Source organism: Pseudophryne corroboree, chromosome 2 (assembly GCF_028390025.1).
Source record: "Pseudophryne corroboree isolate aPseCor3 chromosome 2, aPseCor3.hap2, whole genome shotgun sequence".
Lineage (NCBI taxonomy): Eukaryota > Metazoa > Chordata > Amphibia > Anura > Myobatrachidae > Pseudophryne > Pseudophryne corroboree.
The window spans coordinates 142068978-142092597 of NC_086445.1; the positions used below are offsets into that span (position 1 = coordinate 142068978).

General features: G+C 46.4%; 1 long non-coding RNA gene across 1 annotated transcript in view; it reads right to left on the bottom strand.

The window, feature by feature from the left end:
• Positions 1 to 22838, bottom strand: part of LOC135050575 (uncharacterized) — a 244166-nt gene extending 221328 nt beyond the window's left edge. Inside the window, exon 1 of the long non-coding RNA XR_010241674.1 lies at positions 22768 to 22838. This is a non-coding gene — a long non-coding RNA (uncharacterized LOC135050575). The remainder of the gene's footprint in view (positions 1 to 22767) is intronic.
• Positions 22839 to 23620: the final 782 nt, after the last annotated feature.

The following is a 23620-nucleotide window of genomic DNA, read 5'->3' on the forward strand; positions in this document are numbered from 1 at the left end:
TTTGTTCTGATTATGTCACAGTTAGAGGTGAGTGAGGTGGAGGAGGTGAGTGAGAGGGAGGAGGTGAGTGAGGTGGAGGAGGTGAGTGAGAGGGAGGAGGTTAGTGAGGAGGAGGGGGAGGTTGCGGCAGCGGCTTCCACTAATAGTGATAGTGATGGTGTTGTGGCTCCGCAGCCACGCACCACTACAAAGACGGGCCGCAATGTAAAGTTTAGTTACTCCGAAAATATGGCTATGGTGCGGGAGCTGATGAGGCATCATCGCCAGTTGTTTGGGTCTGATGCAGCAAAGGTGTCGACCCGCAGGAAGACTGTTCTGTGGGGGAAGGTTGTTGCTGCTGTGAACAGTGATGGTGTGGTGAGGCGGACCGAGGACACTTGTCGGAAACGCTTCTATGACATCAAACGCCGTGTGAAGGCGAAGATGGCTAAGGAGACAAAATCTGCCCTTCAAACCGGGGGGTGGACACCCCTTCCGAGCGTCTTATAAAGATTGGGAGGAGCCTATGCGTACGCTGATTCCACCAGAGGTGGTTTCTGCCATTCATGTCCGGGATTCGGACCGGCCAAGGGCGGATGGTGAGTTTATAATATTTCTGTCTTTATTTATAACATCTGTGCTTTGTCCTTAGTTGTGTGTAAATTCTTTATGATGGTTTTTTTTTGTATAAATTTTTAATCAAAATGTGTTGTTGATGTAGTGCAGGCCAGGCCACCCTGTGGTTCTCCAGCTGTTGTCAAACTACAAGTCCCATCATGCCTTACCACAGTTTGGTACTTAGTGAATGACAAATGTGTTGGTGGGCATGCTGGGATGTGTAGTTGCACTACATCTGGAGAGACACAGGTTGGGCCGGGATGGTGTATTGTGTGTCTTAATTATGTTTTTTAAGCCATAATGTATTGTGGATGTTTATTCTTGTGTTGGTCATTTTCTGCTGTCTGCTTTACAAAGTCAATGTTATTTAGAGTTTATTAATGAAGTGTGATGACTGTGTTTTATGCATATGTTTTGAAATATTATCCTTTTTCCCTGGATGTATGTTTATTTTGTGTTCTGGATTTTCATTGGTTTTGATGATGTGTATTTGCATGCATTAGTAGGTTTTTTGGTTTAATTTTAGTGCAGATATTTGTGGCTACTGTAATTATTGTTGGTGTTACCAAAAAAAAAAATGAGCATGCAATATTGTGGCTGTGTAAAGCTACGACGTATGTGTTTTAAGTGGTATAATATTGGACATTATTAGCATTTCTGTATGTATTCTATGGTTTTTAATTTTTGACATTGAAAGTATACACAGCCAATGTAGTCATGCATGCAAGGCTAAGCATCGCTTAGTTTAAGTCACAGCAGCTACCACATATGTTTTCCACCCTAAAAAAAAATTGCATAAACTTAACAACCAAAGAGTATGTTCATATCGACATTCTTCTTCTTTCTACAGTACGCCAGAGAAGCAGCACATCCAGGCCACAGCCAACCCTGCCTAGAGCTGATGATGGTGGGAATGCTGGTAAGATTTTACTCTAACCACATATTCTGCAAACACATTTTAAATATGAAATCTAATGAAGATACTATCATACAGGTTCTTCGTCTGTTCCGCGTCCACTAAGGCGCCCATCACAGGGCAGCGTTACTGTGGCTACAAGGCCACCCAAGAGGCCCCGTGTTCAGGCTCCTGCTCCTGCACCAGCATCACCACCCCGAAGGCGCATCTCTGCAGTGTCTGCCGTGCCACCACTCGCGCTTTTGGCCAGCCCCCAAAGTGATGAGCCACAATCCCCACAGTTGTCTGGTGAGTAATGTTTTATTTATTTACACAAAAAAATTAGTAAACAGTGTAGTAGATTAAATAACCAGGTGAAGGCATAAGGAAGTGAAAAAACACTGTTATGTGCAAGATGATAAAGGCAGCAGTACAAAAATTAGTAAAAATGTGAAGGTACATTTTGGAGATGCTTGCTTTGTGCCTTTAGCACCTTGCACATATCACTGGTTTCTCACTTACTTATGCCTTCTCCATGTTTATACATCTGCACCACTGTTAGTACTGTAAATTCAAAACTCAAAATGACCACTCAAACTTGCAATAATAAACAACTGCAAGCAGATGATGTTAACGTTATTTTAGGATGTTATTTGCAAAATTAGAGGATGTCCATATCCACACATTTTGAAAAAAATTTAGGTCAAAGAAAAATAAAAGCAACAAAATTACATAAAATTAAAATTAAAAAATGACATGGTCCAAAATTCCACTTCTAAACATAGGGCACCTTAAAAAAGACAATAACATTGTTAATGTGTACATTTTAGACCACTATATTAGTAAACGTTTTCGACAGACCACTGACTGCCATGACCAATGTATGATTGTATTGTTCAACACATTTTAATATTTTTGTGTGTTGGGCCAAAGGAACCTTCATAATCCAAAATAAAATGTAGTACTTTAAATTTGTAAGAGTACATGGAGTGTAAACAGTAATTCTGACTCTGAATCCTACAATTTGCAAAAAAAAATTAAAAAAAAGTAGTATACGTTTGGAGCAACATCATTTAACTAAAAGGTGACCAACATAGTTAAGTTTATTCAATAATCGATTTAGCCATAACATTAATATTATGAAGTAATGCATGTTGCCGTAAAACTATTGTAAGACCAATGCGCCATATGTACTAAATATTGCCTGTGTTCAACCCCATACAGACCCAGCCATCATGAGCGACGATGGCCAGCAGGACCGTGCCCAGGAGACCTTTACACTCCACCTGCAGCCCATCGACCCAACACAGGCAAACATGCCTCAGGACATTCCCCAACCATCTCAAGCATCCCAAAGCCAACAAATGAGCACAACACCAGGGACAATACAAACGGACCAAGAGTTTTGGTCAGGTTGGGCCGCACAACAGGCACAACACTCCGCGTGCCTCACCACCCAATCACAACACCTGTCTAGTGAGTCGCAACTCAGCCAGACTCATAGTGCAGGTGGGGCGAATAGCAAACACTATGGCGCAGATGAGGGCAGACAACACACAAATGCAGGCTAACCTTCAGCGCATCATGGATGAGCAACAGCGACAACAGACAACTCTAATACAGATGATCCAGCATAACCAAGTAATCAATGACAATCTGTCTCGCATCATTGCCAACAACACTGCCGCTTATACCCAGCTTACGGCAAGTTTAAATATTTTAAGCTAAAATCTAAGTGTGATGGGCCCACACCATGTGACCTCAAGCTCAGGCACAACAACCCCTAGCCAAACCCCAGTTCAATCACCAGTTCGACGTTCAAGTCGAAGCTGCACCCACGAGCCACCACAAGCCTCTGCACCCAGCACCCAAAAACGTAAAAAATAATATTGAGTGTCCAGAATATGGAGTCCATTTAATTATTTACAATATGTGTTATGCCTAAATTGGTATCTTGTTTAAAATAAATTGATAACACCAAATATGTGTATTGCTTAATTAGCTACCAAAATAACCAACACATTAGTGTCTAGGGCCAGATGAGTATTGAGACAGGGCGAGAGCGTGCTGCGTCAGGGTCTAGGGTCAGTTTGACCAGATCATACAGAGTGAAATAAGTTATAACATTTAGTCTGAGCATCTGTATAACATGGTCATCAGCAAGTTAGTTTTAGTTTAAACGGCCAATAAAAAAAAAGGCATGGCCAGCCTACGCAGAACATGTACAACCTGCTGACCCTGTTGTTTTTCCTGGCCTGGGTTTATTGTAGCCTCATGGAGCAGTGTCAGGTATCCCACAGCAAACAATACAGCAGTACGACACACAGTAGCAGCCATTTCAGATTGAGAGTGTTGAGAAATGTGTTGGGGCCCCTTTTAAAGGTCAAAAACGACAGGTGTGAGTAATGTATAATTGACAACACATGTAAACACGCTTCTCAAAAGCAGGTCTACTTTTTTTTAGGCTTTTTGTATGAATAGTAAAATATTACGACCGCAAAACCATTTTCACTGTCTAAAATACAAATACGAATGCTTAGTAAATGACCGAGTTCTATATCTAATCAGCCGCGTTTGACCGATGGTGTATTAATTCGTACTTTTACTACACAGCCGTAATAAAAATACGAATGCACTCTTCACTGCCGTAATTTGAGTTTAGTAAATTACCGAAATGACACTTTGAAGAAAAAACGTCATCTCGGTCAAAATCGGGACCTTAGTAAATATACCCCCTGGTTGGAAGAGATGAGCTCCTAGTCTTCTGTAAACTGCACAGGGGGAGCCGGTGGTCTGTCAGTGCTGAGGTGCTGCGTGAGCAGTTAGCTGTCGCGGCCTGTGGATCTCAGAGCGTCCAGCACCCGCAGGGGGACATTGCATACAGAGCAGTCTGCTATAGGGCAGTGAAGTGAGCCGTGTGCTGCCCTGTGCTTATCTTTCTACTGTCTCTCATTATACGACACCTTCCCCTGCTCCCCATATAGTGATCATAGGAGAGACTGCACTCTGGAAGCATCCCTGGGAGCTACCATCTGGGTCTATTATCTCCCCCCGGAAGGGTGCTTTCTCCAGAACTCCAGCACTAGTCTATCTGATTTCTTTGGGACCCTTTGTGTACTTTGATGCATGGTACTCCTACTGGGGAAGCAAAGCAGTATTCTCTGCTCTCACTGGGGCCCCATTACTTCTATCTTGAAACACCTTCCCTGCTTCTCTGATGCTCCTGTTTGCCAAGTGAACAACTGCTCCTTAGTATTCTCACTGAGCCTCAAGATGCCTACTGCTATGTGAATATGCCCATGTTTTAAAGGGGGGATCATTATGAGTGACATCCTATTACTCGTGTTCAAGCCTATTATGTAATACTATCCGGTGATATGTGAGAATTTTATCCTGCTAGACATATGCTCAGACAACGTGCTAGTAAATCCGCTGCGGCCACCCCAGTCAAGTCTAAATCTGCTGCTGCATTTCATAAGCCTGTTCAGAACCTCCTCACCTGCTGCAAGTACTCCTTTGTCGCATACGTCACCTATGATGGCCTCTGACAGCTCGGAGGGTACCCATACCCTGGAGGCCCGTTCTCCATCCACATAACCACAATCTCAATTGGGAGTCCTGAGATCACTAAAATACTGAACCATCTCCGTACCCTTCCTACTAGGTGGGACTTACGACATGACTTACAATCTCTTGAGCAGAGGATTCAGGGAACGGTCAAGATTCGGATGAACTCTCTCCAAGCCGACCTGACTTAGGTGGGTCACCGTGTGGTTACTCTCGAAGAACACAAGGATGCGGTTGTCTATAAATTATCTGATGTTGATTCAATGATTGACCGACAGAATCGCTTATTGATTGATATGCAAATGAGGCACGATGACCTGGATAATAGAGGGCCTCGCAAATAACTTGAGGGTCAGAAGTGTACCTGAGGACATCCCACAGAACAGCATAGTGGATGCCCTTACAAAAAATTTTAACGAGCTGTTGGGGTCGGACCCGAACAAAGAGTCCCAAGGGCTTACCATCGGAACATCCGAGGTACATTATATGTCGCTTACACTTCTTCACCGTTAAAGAGAAAATTATGCATCATGCACGCTGAGCTGAGAATATTGACTTTAATGGTAACTCCATCCAAATATTCTAGGACCTCTCTTGGCATACTTTGCAACAAAGACGACTGGTTCATCCCCTGGTTGAGGAGCTATGCAAGAAGAATTTCAAATTCAGGTGGGGAAACCCCTTGAGCATTCTCGTTTCTCATGATGGCATAACACACAGTTCAGATGCCCGCGGATGTCCCATCGTTCTATACAGCCTTTGGTCTTCCGCCAGTTACCCTGCCAAATTGGTTAGACCTTCCTCTCTCAACCGCACTACCTCTACCTCGGTGAGAGAGATGGCAAATGGTTCGTACCTTCAGGAGGAGGAGACAAAATTCTTTGGCTACGGAAGATGCTGACATCCCCTGAGAAGGTCTTGTTCTATTTCGCTTTGTATCCTTACTTTGTTTTTGTATTTTGACCTTCCTCTAATTGGGAGGCCTGCTGGCATTCATATAGATGTATACTATAGATGTTACCCTTGGGTTTCTAGTAATCTCATTCTTTTTCTGGTTAGGTCTATGTCTAGTGTACCTCTATCTATAGTGTTGCATTTTACACGGTGATAGCTTAGTCTCTTTCTCTCCCCCTCTCTCCTCCTCACCTTGCTGTTACAGGATAATAGTTGTCGTTCCTAGTTCGGGCAACTGTCCGGTTTATTACCAGTTAGTCGGTCACTCTCACATAGACCTACTGATATTTGTATTGCTTGATATACTTTCTAAATGTTATCTCCAGACCCCTTACCTGTTAGGGTCTGTTTAGATGTCACAACTCTCTTTTTCCCCCCTGAACTCCCCAGTTCTCCTCCCTGTTGTATATATGGTGCCTATGGGCCTATTAGGGGCTTTCATAGCACCTTCTACAGAGTTTGCTCCGTCCAAGACTCCGTCTTGGCAGACTACACTTGTGTTTCTATGTATCTCCTGGTTGCTTTTCTATCTGATTATCTCTTCTGCTCTTTTCTCTGTCCCCCTTTTTTCTTTCCTTTCCACACGGCCTAGGAGGGATGCCCTCATAAAGTGTTACGTCTTTGCATTGTTTTCTAATGGCTAACTTAAAATTATTATCAAACAATGTCAAGGGCCTTAATGTGCCCGAGAAATGTTTGATTCTGTTACATACTCTACACACGGATAGAAAAGATATAGCTTTTCTTCAGGAGACTCATTTTAAAAAGGGGTTTGCTCCACGTTTGTCTTCTCGCTATTACCCTACTGGATATTTCAATAATTTTTCCAGGGCTAAGGCTAGGGGGGTGGCTATTCTCTTTTCCAAATTTCTGCAGCTTTCCGATGTACAAGTGGTCTCGATTGGTGAATGAAGGGGTCTGCTGGTGAAGGTAACCATTGCTTCGCAACATTATGCTTTTGTCAACCTGTACGTGCCTAACACTGGTCAATCTCGATTTTCATGTATTTTATGAATTTATTGAGTCTCATATTGATGGCATTCTGGTAGTTGGTGGAGATTTCAATTGGGCCCTTGAACCACTTTTAGACACGTCCTCTGGGGCTCCTCAAGCTGCATATCGGGAAGTGAGACGATTCAGGGAAATTTTACATGAGTTTCAATTAGTTGATTCATGGAGGTTATTACATCCTGCATTGAAGGATTATACATCCCCCCCCCCACATGGATCGTATTCACGTATTTACTAATTTTGTATTGCTCATTCTTATTTGGATGTACTGCTTGAGGCAACCATTGGTCAGATTATGGGTTCAGATCATGCCCCTATTACTGTTACTTTGCACAATGCTTATGCGAGGCCTCGGCAGTGGCATTGGAGGTTAAACGAGCAACTCCTGACAGACTCTCACTATAGCACTCAACTATTGAGCTTTATAGAAGATTATGTGGCGTCCAATGTCACGGCCGATGTCTCTCCACTTACGATCTGGGAAGCCCACAAATGTGTTGTCCGTTGCTGATGCATCCAACTTGGAACGTTTCTTAAGAAACAGAAACTAGAATGCAGAGAAGCCCTTTTGACTAAAATCGAAGCTCTAGAGCTGGCCCACAAAACCTCTGGAGATTCGGATGCTTTTGTTTAATTGCAAACTGCCAGAACATCCCTAAATTCCTTACTTAATGACGGGGTCAAAAGGACATATAGGAGGTGCAGACATACCTATTTTAGATGGGGTAATAAGTAGTGATGAGCGCCGGAAATTTTTCGGGTTTTGTGTTTTGGTTTTGGGTTCGGTTCCGCGGCCGTGTTTTGGGTTCGAACGCGTTTTGGCAAAACCTCACCGAATATTTTTTGTCGGATTCGGGTGTGTTTTGGATTCGGGTGTTTTTTTCAAAAAACCCTAAAAAACAGCTTAAATCATAGAATTTGGGGGTCATTTTGATCCCAAAGTATTATTAACCTCAAAAACCATAATTTCCACTCATTTTCAGTCTATTCTGAACACCTCACACCTCACAATATTATTTTTAGTCCTAAAATTTGCACCGAGGTCGCTGGATGGCTAAGCTAAGCGACCCAAGTGGCCGACACAAACACCTGGCCCATCTAGGAGTGGCACTGCAGTGTCACGCAGGATGGCCCTTCCAAAAAACACCCCCCAAACAGCACATGACGCAAAGAAAAAAAGAGGCGCAATGAGGTAGCTGTGTCAGTAAGCTAAGCGACCCTAGTGGCCGACACAAACACCTGGCCCATCTAGGAGTGGCACTGCAGTGTCACGCAGGCTGGCCCTTCAAAAAACTACTCCCCAAACAGCACATGACGCAAAGAAAAAAAGAGGCGCAATGAGGTAGCTGTGTGAGTAAGCTAAGCGACCCAAGTGGCCGACACAAACACCTGGCCCATCTAGGAGTGGCACTGCAGTGTCACGCAGGATGGCCCTTCAAAAAACTACTCCCCAAACAGCACATGACGCAAAGAAAAAAAAGAGGCGCAATGAGGTAGCTGTGTGAGTAAGCTAAGCGACCCAAGTGGCCGACACAAACACCTGGCCCATCTAGGAGTGGCACTGCAGTGTCACGCAGGCTGGCCCTTCAAAAAACTACTCCCCAAACAGCACATGACGCAAAGAAAAAAAGAGGCGCAATGAGGTAGCTCTGTGACTAAGATAAGCGACCCAAGTGGCCGACACAAACACCTGGCCCATCTAGGAGTGGCACTGCAGTGTCACGCAGGATGGCCCTTCAAAAAACTACTCCCCAAACAGCACATGACGCAAAGAAAAAAAGAGGCGCAATGAGGTAGCTGTGTGTGTAAGCTAAGCGACCCAAGTGGCCGACACAAACACCTGGCCCATCTAGGAGTGGCACTGCAGTGTCACGCAGGATGGCCCTTCAAAAAACTACTCCCCAAACAGCACATGATGCAAAGAAAAATTAAAGAAAAAAGAGGTGCAAGATGGAATTGTCCTTGGGCCCTCCCACCCACCCTTATGTTGTATAAATAGGACATGCACACTTTAACCAACCCATCATTTCAGTGACAGGGTCTGCCACACGACTGTGACTGAAATGACGGGTTGGTTTGGACCCCCACCAAAAAAGAAGCAATTAATCTCTCCTTGCACAAACTGGCTCTACAGAGGCAAGATGTCCACCTCATCATCATCCTCCGATATATCACCGTGTACATCCCCCTCCTCACAGATTATCAATTCGTCCCCACTGGAATCCACCATCTCAGCTCCCTGTGTACTTTGTGGAGGCAATTGCTGCTGGTCAGTGTCTCCACGGAGGAATTGATTATAATTCATTTTAATGAACATCATCTTCTCCACATTTTCTGGATGTAACCTCGTACGCCGATTGCTGACAAGGTGAGCGGCGGCACTAAACACTCTTTCGGAGTACACACTTGTGGGAGGGCAACTTAGGTAGAATAAAGCCAGTTTGTGCAAGGGCCTCCAAATTGCCTCTTTTTCCTGCCAGTATAAGTACGGACTTTCTGACGTGCCTACTTGGATGCGGTCACTCATATAATCCTCCACCATTCTTTTAATGGGGAGAGAATCATATGCAGTGACAGTAGACGACATGTCCGTAATCGTTGTCAGGTCCTTCAGTCCGGACCAGATGTCAGCATCAGCAGTCGCTCCAGACTGCCCTGCATCAGCAGTCGCTCCAGACTGCCCTGCATCACCGCCAGCGGGTGGGCTCGGAATTCTGAGCCTTTTCCTCGCACCCCCAGTTGCGGGAGAATGTGAAGGAGGAGATGTTGACAGGTCGCGTTCCGCTTGACTTGACAATTTTGTCACCAGCAGTTCTTTGAACCCCAGCAGACTTGTGTCTGCCGGAAAGAGAGATCCAAGGTAGGTTTTAAATCTAGGATCGAGCACGGTGGCCAAAATGTAGTGCTCTGATTTCAACAGATTGACCACCCGTGAATCCTTGTTAAGCGAATTAAGGGCTCCATCCACAAGTCCCACATGCCTAGCGGAATCGCTCTGTGTTAGCTCCTCCTTCAATGTCTCCAGCTTCTTCTGCAAAAGCCTGATGAGGGGAATGACCTGACTCAGGCTGGTAGTGTCTGAACTGACTTCACGTGTGGCAAGTTCAAAGGGCAGCAGAACCTTGCACAACGTTGAAATCATTCTCCACTGCGCTTGAGACAGGTGCATTCAACCTCCTATATCGTGCTCAATTGTATAGGCTTGAATGGCCTTTTGCTGCTCCTCCAACCTCTGAAGCATATAGAGGGTTGAATTCCACCTCGTTACCACTTCTTGCTTCAGATGATGGCAGGGCAGGTTCAGGCGTTTTTGGTGGTGCTCCAGTCTTCTGCACGTGGTGCCTGTACGCCGAAAGTGTCCCGCAATTCTTCTGGCCACCGACAGCATCTCTTGCACGCCCCTGTCGTTTTTTAAATAATTCTGCACCACCAAATTCAAGGTATGTGCAAAACATGGGACGTGCTGGAATTTGCCCATATTTAATGCACACACAATATTGCTGGCGTTGTCCGATGCCACAAATCCACAGGAGAGTCCAATTGGGGTAAGCCATTCCGCGATGATCTTCCTCAGTTGCCGTAAGAGGTTTTTAGCTGTGTGCGTATTCTGGAAAGCGGTGATACAAAGCGTAGCCTGCCTAGGAAAGAGTTGGCGTTTGCGAGATGCTGCTACTGGTGCCGCCGCTGCTGTTCTTGCGGCGGGAGTCCATACATCTACCCAGTGGGCTGTCACAGTCATATAGTCCTGAGCCTGCCCTGCTCCACTTGTCCACATGTCCGTGGTTAAGTGGACATTGGGTACAACTGCATTTTTTAGGACACTGGTGAGTCTTTTTCTGAGGTCTGTGTACATTTTCGGTATCGCCTGCCTAGAGAAATGGAACCTAGATGGTATTTGGTACCGGGGACACAGTACCTCCAACAAGTCTCTAGTTGGCTCTGCAGTAATGATGGATACCGGAACCACGTTTCTCACCGCCCAGGATGCCAAGGCCTCAGTTATCCGCTTTGCAGCAGGATGACTGCTGTGATATTTCATCTTCCTCGCAAAGGACTGTTGGACAGTCAATTGCTTGGTGGAAGTAGTAAAAGTGGTCTTACGAGTACGACTTCCCCTCTGGGATGACCATCGACTCCCAGCAGCAACAACAGCAGCGCCAGCAGCAGTAGGCGTTACACGCAAGGATGCATCGGAGGAATCCCAGGCAGGAGAGGACTCGTCAGAATTGCCAGTGACATGGCCTGCAGGACTATTGGCATTCCTGGGGAAGGAGGAAATTGACACTGAGGGAGTTGGTGGGGTGGTTTGCGTGAGCTTGGTTACAAGAGGAAGGGATTTACTGGTCAGTGGACTGCTTCCGCTGTTGCCCAAAGTTTTTGAACTTGTCACTGACTTATGATGAATGCGCTGCAGGTGACGTATAAGGGAGGATGTTCCGAGGTGGTTAACGTCCTTACCCCTACTTATTACAGCTTGACAAAGGCAACACATGGCTTGACAAATGTTGTCCGCATTTCTGTTGAAATACTTCCACACCGAAGAGCTGATTTTTTTGGTATTTTCACCAGGCATGTCAATGGCCATATTCCTCCCACGGACAACAGGTGTCTCCCCGGGTGTCTGACTTAAACAAACCACCTCACCATCAGAATCCTCCTGGTCAATTTCCTCCCCAGCGCCAGCAACACCCATATCCTCCTCATCCTGGCGTACTTCAACACTGACATCTTCAATCTGACTATCAGGAACTGGACTGCGGGTGCTCCTTCCAGCACTTGCAGGGGGCGTGCAAATGGTGGAAGGCGCATGCTCTTCACGTCCAGTGTTGGGAAGGTCAGGCATCGCAACCGACACAATTGGACTCTCCTTGTGGATTTGTGATTTCGAAGAACGCACAGTTCTTTGCTGTGCTTTTGCCAGCTTGAGTCTTTTCATTTTTCTAGCGGGAGGCTGAGTGCTTCCATCCTCATGTGAAGCTGAACCACTAGCCATGAACATAGGCCAGGGCCTCAGCCGTTCCTTGCCACTCCGTGTGGTAAATGGCATATTGGCAAGTTTACGCTTCTCCTCCGACAATTTTATTTTAGATTTTTGAGTCCTTTTTTTACTGATATTTGGTGTTTTGGATTTTACATGCTCTGTACTATGACATTGGGCATCGGCCTTGGCAGACGACGTTGATGGCATTTCATCGTCTCGGCCATGACTAGTGGCAGCAGCTTCAGCACGAGGTGGAAGTCGATCTTGATCTTTCCCTATTTTTGGAACCTCAACATTTTTGTTCTCCATATTTTAATAGGCACAACTAAAAGGCACCTCAGGTAAACAATGGAGATGGATGGATACTAGTATACTTATGGATGACGAGCGACTGCCGACACAGAGGTAGCTACAGCCGTGGACTACCATACTGCGTCTGCTGCTAATATAGACTGGATGATAATGAGATAAAAAATATATGTATATCACTACTGCAGCCGGACAGGTATATATTATATAATGACGGACCTGCTGGACACTGTCAGCTCAGCACTGCAGACTCCTAAAGTAAGCTACTAGTATCAAGAAGATAGAAAAAAAAAAAAACACCATGGGTAGGTGGTATACAATTATGGATGGACGAGCGACTGCCGACACAGAGGTAGCTACAGCCGTGGACTACCGTACTGCGTCTGCTGCTAATATAGACTGGATGATAATGATATAAAAAATATATATATATCACTACTGCAGCCGGACAGGTATATATTATATAATGACGGACCTGCTGGACACTGTCAGCTCAGCACTGCAGACTCCTAAAGTAAGCTACTAGTATCAAGAAGATAGAAAAAAAAAAAAACACCACGGGTAGGTGGTATACAATTATGGATGGACGAGCGAATGCCGACACAGAGGTAGCTACAGCCGTGGACTACTGTACTGCGTCTGCTGCTAATATAGACTGGATGATAATGAGATAAAAAAAATATATATATCACTACTGCAGCCGGACAGGTATATATTATATAATGACGGACCTGCTGGACACTGTCAGCTCAGCACTGCAGACTCCTAAAGTAAGCTACTAGTATCAAGAAGATAGAAAGAAAAAAAAAACACCACGGGTAGGTGGTATACAATTATGGATGGACGAGCGACTGCCGACACAGAGGTAACTACAGCCGCGGACTACCGTACTGCGTCTGCTGCTAATATAGACTGGATGATAATGAGATAAAAAATATATATATATCACTACTGCAGCCGGACAGGTATATATTATATAATGACGGACCTGCTGGACACTGTCAGCTCAGCACTGCAGACTCCTGAAGTAAGCTACTAGTATCAAGAAGATAGAAAAAAAAAAAACACCATGGGTAGGTGGTATACAATTATGGATGGACGAGCGACTGCCGACACAGAGGTAGCTACAGCCGTGGACTACCGTACTGCGTATGCTGCTAATATAGACTGGATGATAATGAGATAAAATATATATATATATCACTACTGCAGCCGGACAGGTATATATTATATAATGACGGACCTGCTGGACACTGTCAGCAGAATACGTTTATAGAATAAAAAAACACCACACGACGAGTGTTTAACTTTTTCAGGCAGACAATATACTGGTGGTCAGCAGACAATCACAATATACTGGTGGTCAGTGGTCACTGGTCAGTCACACTGGCAGTGGCACTCTGGCAGCAAAAGTGTGCACTGTACTTAAAATATGTACTCCTGCTATAACTGCTCCCCAGTCTCCCCCACAATTAAGCTGTGTGAGCAGTGAGCACTCAGCACAGTCAGATATACAGTATTACATATGATGCAGCACACTGAGGCTGAGCACAGATATGGTATGTGACTGTGTCACACTGTGTATCGTTTTTTTTCAGGCAGAGAACGGATTAATTAAACTGGTGGTCACTGGTCACACTATCAGCAACAGCAAGTAGTACTCCTAATATGCTCCCCAAAATTAGTAAATCAACAATCAAGTGTCTCTACTCTAGTCTAAACGGAGAGGACGCCAGCCACGTCCTCTCCCTACCAATCTCAATGCACGTGTGAAAATGGCGGCGACGCGCGGCTCCTTATATAGAATCCGAGTCTCGCGATAGAATCCGAGCCTCGCGAGAATCCGACAGCGGGATGATGACGTTCGGGCGCGCTCGGGTTAACCGAGCAAATCGGGAGGATCCGAGCCTGCTCGGACCCGTGTAAAATAAGCTGAAGTTCGGGGGGGTTCGGTTTTCGAGAAACCGAACCCGCTCATCACTAGTAATAAGCCTGGAAAGATGCTGGCAAGATCCCTTTGAGCACAGAGAACCTTAACATACATACCAAAAATTAAGGATTCCTCTGGAAATATTCATGCTACTAACGAGGGGATTGCCTCCATTTTCCATGAGCATTACTCTGAACTTTATACTCTTACTTGGAACTGCACAGATTCGCTCACTTCAGCTCATAAGGCTGACATCTTGCAGTTCCTTAAAGATGTTGATTTTCCCTCTCTTCCTGAGGCGGTGTCACAGGCTCTGGATTCCTTGTTCACGGAGCATGAATTGAGAGAGGCTATTAAGACTTCCCCCAATGGGAAAAGTCCGGGACCTGACGGTTTCCCTATAGCTTACTATAAGGCCTTCCAGGACCAATTAGTTCCCCTGCTGCTGAAGGCGTGTAATGCGGTTTCTCCCCAGGCATAGTTCTCCAACCAGTCTCTCTCTGCACATATTACGGTGATCCCCAAAGAGGGTTAGGACCCCTGTATAGCAGCAAGTTATAGGCCTATCTCTCTACTGAATGTAGACATTAAGCTCTATGCCAAGTTGATAGCTGGTTGCTTGAAACCTCTTCTCCCTGGCCTCATCCACTCTGATCAAGTAGCCTTTGTTCCGGGCAATGAGGCTAGGGATAATACAATTAAGGTCATTGACTTGATTTCTTATGCGTCTACTAATAATATCCCTTTGGTCCTTTTGTCAACCGATGCAGAAAAAGCGTTTGACAGGATTGACTGGGACTTTATTGAGGGAGTGTTACGGAGACTGGGTCTGGGGAAAACTTTCCTGAATCGGATACTGGCTCTATACAAAGTACCGTTGACGCAGGTATGAATTAATGGTATCTTGTCCAAAATAGTGCATATCACGAATGGTACAAGACAAGGCTGCCCTCTCTCGCCGGTGATCTTCGTCCTTTGTATTGAGGCACTGGCGAAGGCAATTAGGGCTAATCCGGATATCTCAGCCATGAGATTGGGACCACAGGTTTATAACTTGAACCTTTTCGCTGACGACCTTCTGGCGGCCATTACTAATCCAACGATCTCCCTACCAAATTTGATGAGGGAATTTCACCATTTTAATACTCTCTCTAATTTTAAGATTAACTACTCCAAGTCTGTGGCCCTGAACGTCACCGCACCGGATGAGATAGTTGAGATTCTTTCCAAATCATTCTTTCCAAATCATTCCCCCCAAATCAATAATATCTCCAATATATAGGGATTTAGATTCCCAATCAACTTCCTAAGCTGTTTGATCTAAACTTTGCCCCAATGCTTAGGAAGATAAAGGTTGATCTGGCCCATTGGTTTCCACAGAGGATCTCGTGGTTGGGTCAGATTAATGTTGTAAAAATGAATGGTCTCCCTAGGTTTCTTTATTCCAAACGATCCCAATTCTCCTTCTACCATGATTTCTCTCCGCTTTGCATAACACTTTACGTGATTACTTGTGGGGAGGGAGGAAACCTAGGTTCAAACATCAGACCCTCTTTAGACATAAATCCCAAAGGGGTAGGCAATTACCGATGTTCTCGGCCAATTACCAACCATCCATACTAAGTAGGATATTGGAATAGACAAGAAATTTAGGTGGTAAGCAGTGGGCTTCAATTGTATCACTCTCCACCAACTCCCTTTGAATCTGGTACCCTGGTTATCAAAAGTGGGGTCTACTGACCACCCAACTGTTGGTCCTATGTTATCGATGTGGGGGAGGTTACGAGAGAAATTGAATATCTCATCACCTGTATCCAAAATGATCCCTGTTGTCCATAATCCCGCCTTTATACCAGGTACTGTAGAGAAGGCTGCTGCTCCGTGGAAATTGGTGGGGGTTACTAGGATTTATAATTTTATACAAGGAGGTCACCTTAAATCATTTGTGACGTTGTTAGCGGATATAGACCTTCATAAGTCGGACTATTGGTTCTATATACTGGTCCGCCACTTTATTGACCATATTTGAGAAACTTTGTGTGCAATCGCAATCACCCACTCATACTATTTCCTCCATATACCAAATTCTTCTCTCAGCAATCCTACCCTCTAATCCGACTTATCAAGAGCAATGGGACAAGGACCTCCTACTTAAGAGGCTGGAAGTGAACTGAAATAAGATATACCAAGTGACCAATGCATGCTCAACCAGCATTGACGTAGTGGAGACCCAATTTAAACTCATCTCGTTGGTACCGTTGCCCCACTGTTGTACATAAATATTGCCCTGGGGTGTCTCCAATATGTTGGAGATGTGGCCTGGAACTAGGCTCCTTGCTGCACATTTGGTGGACTGTTCATTGCTAGCCCCTTTTTGGGAGGGAATACAAAAAAATGCTGCTATGGATTTGGGTCTCCCTGCCCCTCTCCGGCCCTTATTTTTGGTTACTCTCCCACACTGATATACCAATCTCTAAATATAAGAAGTCCTTACTAAGACACATGAACAATGCTGATAGAGAAGTTGTCCCAGTACATTGGCGCTCGTTGTCTCCCCCTACTGTGTGGGACTGGTGCCAACCCATGGATTTTTATATGTCCATGGGCAAAATATATTATTCCACATTCGAAAGACACGGTACATATGTGGCTTTGTGGCTCAGCTGGTTGGACTTTAAATGATCGCCATCCTTTCTGGACATGGTTCCTGAGTCACCTCATCTGTAGTCAGGGCCGGTTCTAGCCCTTTTTGCGCCCCAGGCGGGAAATAGGGGCGTGGCTTCATACAGGGAGCATGGTCAGTTACGCCCCCTGTACAGTAGAGTAGCGCTGCTGAAATGCTGAACGGTGCGCGATGACATCATCGCGCACCGCACAGCAAAGGTCCTCTCCACAAAGGGAAACTAGACGCGTAGCGTCTAGTTCCCTTCACAGGGGGACAGAGCCGGGGGACACAGCGGGCAGCGGGGGGTACAGCAGTAGCGGATCTTGCCATGGTGCGGCGCCCTCCGGAAGGCGGCGCCCCGGGCAAAAGTCCTGCTTGCCCATGGAAAGATCCGCTACTGTCTGTAGTATAGGACATGGTTTACGATGTCTTTAGTTTAAGTTTGGTACCCTATTACTTCTTCCCTTTTTCTCTTCTTGTGGATGGTTGTGTAATATTGGTGTTGGTAGTTATTGATTTAGTAGCCCTCATTGATGGCTCCCCTCTGCTGAGTGGATTTCTCCTTCTCTTTCTTTCTTATAACTTCTTTGTTCTCTGTTTCCCCTCATTTTCCTTTTTTCCGCTTCTACATTTTTTTTTCCTTACTCTTGTATTTGTTAGAACTTGATGCTTATTTTATTTGCTCTCTGAAGACTTATGTACATTATTGATTTCTTGCTTCTTATGAATACGTACTTTGGAGGACCGTGCTATATGTTCTCAAATTTTTATATTTTATTTACTTTATACGTTTGCATTATTATAGTGTACATGTTATTATGTGGCTGGTTTGTTCCGAAAAACTTATAAAGAATTTATTTAAAGAAATTGCACCTTTTGCTATCATGTTGCAATCTTTTTCTTTTTTAAAGAAAGTGTATATAGAAATATCAAACGAACATTACAATCACATTTAGTAAAGAATTTATAGGTATATATACACAGTAGAAGCTGTATAGAGTGCTCTTCATATCCTGATTTTCTTCTTTTGTATTGTAATAATAATAATAATAATAATAATTTTTATTATTATTATTATTATTATTATTATTATTATTATTATCAACAGTGTGGAAATATCAAGATAGATGGCAATAATGAGCCATAGATTCTGTGTGGGGCTGGAGGGTTCCCAGGCAGGGATGTGCAGTCAGGGGAGGCAGTGCCTCCCCTGTGATTAATTATTAAAATAATACAAAGAAGATACTTATGACACATATTCTGTGTCATAAGTATCTTCTTTATTTTATTATAATAATTTTAACTCCTTAAATTAGTTTGGGAGGCACTGATAGCAGTGCCTCCCATAGACAAATAACATGGGATAGAGCGGGGGCAAGGCCGGTGGTGAGCAGCGGTGGAGCTGGCCCTGGTGGTGAGCAGCGGTGGAGCGGGTCCCCGCAGGTCCCAGTGGTGGAGTGGGTCCCGGCGGTGAGCAGCGGTGGAGCGGGTCCTGGCAGTGAGCAGCGGTGGAGTGGGTCCCGGTGGTGGAGCAGGTCCCGGCAGTGAGCAGCGGTGGAGCGGGTCCCGGCGGTGAGCAGCGGTGGAGCCAGTCAGCAGCAGTGCCTACACTGTCCCGGCCATGCATGTAAGAGTTGGGGGCCGCTGGGATGGGTATTGCATGGATATAAATATATATATCAGTGCCTCCCCAGCCTATGACCTCACTGCACGTCACTGTTCCCAGGTGTAGTTATGGAAGTGCAGTCAGGCTGCTGTATGGGGACAGTCCAGCAGTGAGAACAATAAAAACTCAGAAACTGTGCAATTGTGTCCAGACTTGCAAGAAGCAGAACTGGGACACATAGGTCTATGGGGGTCATTCAGATCTGATTGCTGCTCTGCGTTTTCGCACAGTGGGTGATCAGTTCTTAACAGCGCTTGTGTATGCACTGCAATGCGCATGTGCGTTGGACAACAACAGGGATTGCCGGTCAGTGGCTGGATGATGCAAAAGATCCATTCGCATGGGCGTTCCCAAGGTGATTGACAGGAGGAAGTCGTTTGTGGGTGTTAACTGACCATTTACTGGGAGTGTCCGGAAAAATGCAGGTGTACCCAAGCGTTATCAGGGAGGGTGTCTGACGTCAGCCTCGGCCCCGATCAGCCTGATTCAATTGCACTGGAAGAGTAAGTCCTGGGCTGAACAGAGACTGCACACAGAATATTTGCAGCTCGGCTTGCACATAGTATCGCACACTTGCACAGCAAAAATACACTCCCCCTGGAGGCGGCGACTATCTGAATGCAGGACAGCAAAATTTGCAGCCCAGTGATCAGATCTGAATGACCCCCTATGTACTAATCATTTCAATACATCCCAACGTTTCGGGACCGTGGTGCCCCTTTATCAAGGTGACGCCTGTATTACCTTGACAAAGGGGCGCCATGGCCCCCAAACATTGTCAGCTGGTCCCTGGCATGCATGGCCACAACCTACATCTGTGCAGATCCCTGAGCGCTGCCATAACAGTCTGTGTCAGGTGATGCAAATTCTCAAATGAGAGACCAGTATGTTCGACCTGAAGCTGTCAGACAATTCCAGTCCACTCCAGCCACAGACTAGCTATTGTACAGTGATTTTAGTAATCTCTTGATCAAACAGTTACCAGATTGCAGTATTTATTATACAGAATTATGACCAGTGCTTAAAGTGGTCCTAAAGAGGTGGTGGAACTTACCCCCCCCCCCCCCCCTTTCGCCACACGCCCGTGAAATAAAGGGATTGCGTGCACCGCAAAAAAAGGGACGTTGTCTTTAAAAGAAAGGGTTGTGGTCGCCAAATAGTATCCCCAATTCAAATTATGCCGCACAGTAGAACAATCTCATTCACATTACACCACACAGTAGTGTCCCTTATTCTTGTTATGACACACATTAGTGCCCCTTATACACAAAGCCCACAGTAGTAGCACCCCAAATACACATAGTGCCCCTTATACAATGCCCTCAGTAGTATTGCCCCTTATGCAATGCCCACTGTAGTGGAAGTGCCCACAGTTGTAGTGCCCCTTATGTCCCCAGGAGTGATTCCCCTTATTAATTGCCTCCTATGCAATGCCCTCAACAGTAGTGCTCCCAATAGTAATGCCCCAAGTGTAGTGTTGCCCCCGTAGTTATGCCCCCAGTAGATATGCCCCCTGTAGTTATGCCCCAGTAGATTTGCCCCCAGTAGTTGTGCCCCCTAGTAGCACCGCTTACACACATACACACACAAAAACCCCACAATACTCACCAGCCTTGCTTCTGCTTCCAGACCGCTGCCCTCCGCCTGGCCGCCCACTCCTCGGTTCTATGTGAGAGACATCATGACGTCTCTCCCTTCAATGCTTCCCTATCCAGTTACATTCCCTCTGCACAGTCCCCATAACCTCACATTTTGTCTTCCAACATTGCTGGGTGATCATATCATACAACCCACTAAGAACCTAGCAATCTGGGGAAACATTATGTAACAGGTAGCATCTATCCTTGTGTATCAATACCTATTTCCCTATAGATTGTAAGCTTGCGAGCAGGGCCTTCCTACCGCTATGTCTGTCTTTGCCCTGTTTTGTTCTATAACTGTTCTAATTGTAAAGCGCAACGGAATATGCTGCGCTATATAACAAACTGCTAATAAATAAAAAATAATAAATAGCGCCGTAGAGTTGCACACTGCCACACTGCCCTCAGCGGGTGTCCAACATCTCCCTGGGTTAGGTGAACCGGAGGTGGCGAAACTGCATTCCGGGTCCAAATGGAACTGACGGAACGCAGTTCCGCCCCATATTGGCTCACTTTAACCTCTGATTATGACTGTCTCCACACAGGCTAATCAACTCACCTGAGAGGCTCACCAGTGCTATTCAATCTGCTACAGGAATCCTGAACCACTGCAGTGCATACTTGCCTACCTGACCCTCTCCGTGAGGGAGAAAATGCTCTGTTCCTGGACTTTCCTGGTAATGTATGATTGCCATCACCTGTGGTGAGCTAGTTAATTGATAAGAAAGGTGTTTCACCACAGGTGATGGCAATCATACATTCAGGGCCGGTGCAAGGTTTCTAGGTGCCCTAGGCAAAGCTCCACAATACCGCCCCTGCCCCCTCCCCCCTTTCGGAAACCCAGCGTGCGGGTCTTAGTACATACGGGAAATGTGGATAAACCCCCCAAAACTAGGTTTTTACCACATTTTCCCATTAGTACATCCCGCAGGTTGGGTATGGTATACTGGCTGTAAGGATGCCGGCGGTCAGAATACCGATGCCAGCATTCCGACTGGCTAAAACCTGACAGGGGAGTTTAGGTAAGAGAACCCTAATCCTCCCCATAACTTTCTCTCCCTGCAGACTAAGCCTGACCCTAATCTCTCCTCCAGCAGCCTAACCCTATCTCTCCCTTCCCACAGCCTAACCCTCACCTCCCCCTCCTGCAGTTTAACCCTAACCACCCTGCAGCCTAACCTTCCCCACCCCTTGTAGCCTAACCCTTACCTCCCCCTCCCGCAGCCTAACCTTAATCCCCCTGCAGCCTAACCCTAACCTTCCCCACCCCCTGCAGCCTAACCCTAACCATCCCCACCCCCTGCAGCCTAACCCTAACCTTCCCCACCCCCTGCAGCCTAACCCTAACCTTCCCCACCCCCTGCAGCCTAACTCTAAACTTTCGTTCGGGATCCCAGCTGTTGGGATACTGCCGTTGGCATTTTGACCGCTGTCAGGATTCCGTAGATGGCATTCGGTCCGCCAGGATGCTGAATGCTGGGATCCCAGCTACATCCCCATCCCGCCCGGTGTGCTGACTCTTATAGGCCCTACACACTGGGCGATTTGACTGCAAGATGTGAACGATCTCGTTCATTAATGAACGAGGTAACGTTCATATCGTGCAGTGTGGAGGCTCCAGCGATGAACGATGCGCGGCCCCGCGCTCGTTCATCGCTGGTGCCCCGTCGGCTGTGCATGCAGGCCAATATGGACGATCTTGTCCATATTTGCTTGCACTTCTATGGAGCCGGGTGACGTGGGGGAGTGAAGAAACTTCACTCCCCCCGTCACTGCCCCCCCCTTCCGCCGCCAGGTCTCCCGTCGGCCGTATCCGCCGCCGGGCAGCTCAGCGGCAAATCTTTAAACTCCAGGAGAGGTTGCTGCTGTAATGCTGCAGGTGTACCCTTATTTGCAGCCACTTACCTATGTGAAGCAGGGCAGGGATTACATAATGCTGGATGTGCAGGCTACAGTGAGTGTAATGTGGCCAGGGAGAGAGAGGGAACAGGATCTCATCTGCTGTTGCTGCTAGCTATTATTACATGTCCCTCTGTAAACTGCAGCTCAGCCTATTCAGCTCCACAAGCTGAATGTTCAGCACAACTCACCCCTGGCTTGGTCTGGCTTGTGCCTCCTTATGCTTAGCCCAGTACCATGCTGGGAGCTGGCTGCACACAGTATAACTTTCTAGACACTGTTTGCACTGCATTCCTCCCCCACCACCTACGAGTCTACGACCTCCGTTCACACTCACAGCACAGCCTAATAAATCATGCAAAGAGGGGCTGCCGCTGATCTCCGTAGATCACAGGGAAGGAGGTGTGTACAGTGGCATCCTCACATGCTGCTTAGTGCTGGACTGCTGCAATCACTGAATAGAAAGAGGATCAATGACGGACTTTGCTAGGGAGGAGGTAGAGGGGGGAATGCTCCAATCGACCCTGCCTGCCCACCCCCCCCTATAAGTTACTGCTGTATTTACCATTCATGTTCGGGAGAGGGGAGTGGACTGCAGGGTAGAGCAGACAGTGTACATAAGAAGAGGTGGCTGCCAGGTAATATACACTTACATTTTCAGTGCTGCTGTGTGTGCCGGCTGATAACAGGGGGGGCGGCTATGGCATCCCTGCTCCGCTGCTCATCTCTTAAGGAAGAGGAGGAGCTGAACTAAGACAGTAATCTAGGAGCACTCATCAGCAGCGTGCGGTACCGCCCTCCAGTGGCCGGCGCTCATAGGCAGCTGCCTGAAGCTGCCTAGTGGTAGCGCCGGCTCTGCATACATTACCAGGAAAGTCCAGGAACAGAGCATTTTCTCCCTCATGGAGAGGGTCAGGTAGGCAAGTATGCTGCAGTGTGGTTAACCCATGAAATATATGCCTTGATTCAGTCTATACATTTCCTTTGCCTGCTTTCAGGTATCAGCACTAAAGCAGCACAGTCTTCCTTCAGTTCCTGATTACCTTACTCAGTCCTGCTGAGTCCAAGCTTCCTGAGCTCCTGACCTGTTGCATTCCTACAAGCTGTTTCCAGCTACAGTAGGTGCAGTTTCTACATTCTCTGCCTAACCAATTCCTACGCTGTCCCATCTCCTGTGCAGGCTTTCTACCTGGCTGCACAACCGTTCCAGTCCGGTCTTGCATTCCCAGCTTCCAGGCTGGTCATTATGCGGTTCCAAAAGATCCAGACTCCAGTTGCAAGCACACAACAGCAACTCATCCGTAGCTTTCAGTGTAAAATCAAATGTGGGGGCTGATTTATCAAATGAGATCAGTAGCGGATCTTGCCACGGGCAAGCAGGACTTTTGCCCGGGGCGCCGCCTTCCGGAGGGCGCCGCACCATGGCAAGATCCGCTGCTGCTGTGCCCCCTGCTGCCGCTGCCTGCTGTGAAGGGAAACTAGACGCTACGCGTCTAGTTTCCCTTC